Here is a 2,716-nt window from a genome sequence, read left to right on the forward strand (position 1 = left end):
TCTTATCTCTATTTTGGATCTAAATGCTTAGATTGTTGGATTATTTATTCTTGTCTATTGATTGTTGTTTTGACGAGATCTTGTTTGGATTTGGCCAATCTAGATGAGAGATTGAGCTCTTGACTCTTTCATGTCTTTGATTAGAGTTAGAATTTGAAGCTTGACACAATCATAGTTCCTAGGACTTCTTAAGAATAGTAGGATAGTGTGTAGCTTAAGTGTTTGATAAAATTCCTCTTAGAGCTTTGGATGCTTGAAGGCACTCCTAAGTCAAAGAAGCCTTAGTACACAAAGGTGGAAAAGGAATAAGACAACACACTCTTGAATAGCCAACATCCTTGCATTATCTATCCATTACCTTAGTCACACCACAATGCAACATACATGAACACTATCCAATCCCTACCCCTTTTACATATTTGCAAACTCTCTTACTTTACTACTTTCTTGCACTCAAACCAAACCTTATGAACTCCTTTCACTCACGATCCACCATTCACCACACTCGAATCCCTTGCATGACTCAATCAAGTAAGCTCCCGAACATTTGACACACCTCCACATCCCTCCTTCAAGACCGACACTCGGGGAGTCACTGACTTTCCGTTTTAACACAAATATCTTTTGACATCTCAACCCTACACAAAACCGCAAGCTGTCAAAATGACGTCGTTGCCGGGGAGGGCAATAGGTTGTCATTTGTTTTTGTTTACTTTGATTGTATGAATGCTAGATTTGAGCATTGTTAATCCATTCCACTTTCTTTTGTTTTATTTTTATTTTATTTGTTTTTGCTACTTATCCAATTGACTACTTCTAGTCAATTGTGGAACCTTTGTTTCATTGATAATCTTACTAGGTGAATGCACACGCGAGCAAAAGGAAATCAAGGCTTACTACCCTACATTCCAGAAATCCATAGAGCAACTAGAAGGAAAAATACCCAAAGATCACAAATGGCTTTATCAAGCGCAACAAGAAATCCACAAGGAAGAGGAACAACTGTACCAAATCCACCCCCAGTTCCAATTGTTCCACAAGCACCAATTAACCATGAAGAACCAATTCTTGAAGAACCACAAGCTAACAGAGCAAACAATCAAGAGAACATTCGTGAAAAAGAATACTATGGAATTCCTCAGGAACCGCAAAGATCAATTGCAGATTACAAGACCCCTGATTTTAACATGCATAATTCGATCTATGTACTGCCGATGGAAAACGTCAACTTTCACGTGCATCTAACTATTCTCACACTGGTTTAGAACAGTCAATACTCGGGATTTACCATCTGAAGATCCCAATGCACACATCACAAGGTTCATACAAGCATGTGGGATGTACAGGAAAGAAGGCGTAAGCGAAGAGATAGTTCGACTTAAATTATTCCATTTTCAGTTATAGGAGAGGCAACACAATGGTTGGAAAGCCAAGACGACAATCATTTCAGATCGTGGCAGCAGTTGCATCGTGAATTCATGAACGAGTTCTTTCCCATCACGAAGACTATGAGGATTCGAAGGCTAATACAGGAATTCAAGCAAGGAAGGCTTGAGAGTTTGGGAGAGGCTTGGCGACGATTCAAGGTTCTTAAAAGACAATGCCCGCAAGATCTGATGCACCCATGGGACATGATTAGCTCATTCTACGGAGGGATAACAGACAAAGGAAAGATGTTGCTTGACTCATCCTCCAGCGGTGCCTTTGTCTCCCTAGCTTTGCCAGAAGCTGAAGAATTAATTGAGAGAATATCAAAGAATACCTCTTGTTGGTATGACCGACGAAGAGATCACGGGGGCATATATGAAGTTGATAATTGTGTGGCGAGCGAGGTAAAAATAGAGGCAATGAATCACGAAATCAAAAAGCTACAGGCCATGGTAGAAAAAATGGAAGGAAAACCCAACTATGGAAGGAAAAAATGGAAGGAAATCAAAAAAACTCATGATACCAATATTTGCACTTCTCCGTCTGCATCTGAGCAAGTTGAAGCGGTAGATTATCAAAGGAACTCCAACTACAATGCCTATGGACAAAATCAAAGATCAAACAACAATTGGAGGCAGGGAGAGGGTTGGAACAATAGCAACAATGATGGATATCAAGCGCGAGGACAATACGACTATGGAAACAAGCCTGCATATGGACAAAATGATAAGAACAGATTGATGTACAATCAAAACCAAGGAAATGGAAGTCAAATGACCCAATTCAGGCCACAATACAACTCTCAACTTGACTTTACTCAACAGAGAAGGGATGGCATCCGTGAAGTAGATGAAAGACTTACAAGGATGATCATGGAACTCAAAAATGATCGGGCAAATCGAAAATAAGATATTACTCAAGAGATTCGACAAGAGATTTCTAGTCTTAGACAAGAGTCCAAGGCTACACTAAAGACAATTGAGAATCAAATCTCACAAATGTTTAAGATGATGTCTGAGAGACACTACGGACAACTCCCAAGTAACACTGAGAACAATCCAAAGGAGAGAGTCAATGCTATTGATGCCAAGGAAGAAGAACATGAAAAGTGTGACCCGATGGATGCTATTTGCGAAATATGCCAATGTAAGGTAGAAGACAAGAGAGATGAGACTACCTCTTGTAGTCCCGATCTCGAATTAAAGAATGTGAGCGATTCGTGCACAATCTCAATGAAGAAAAGCAAGGAGAAAACCACTTCGGAAGTACGCCCAAAAGAAAAGGAGCT

The sequence above is a fragment of the Ipomoea triloba genome, chromosome 2, assembly GCF_003576645.1.
Source record: "Ipomoea triloba cultivar NCNSP0323 chromosome 2, ASM357664v1".
In the NCBI taxonomy this organism is placed as follows: Eukaryota; Viridiplantae; Streptophyta; class Magnoliopsida; order Solanales; family Convolvulaceae; genus Ipomoea; species Ipomoea triloba.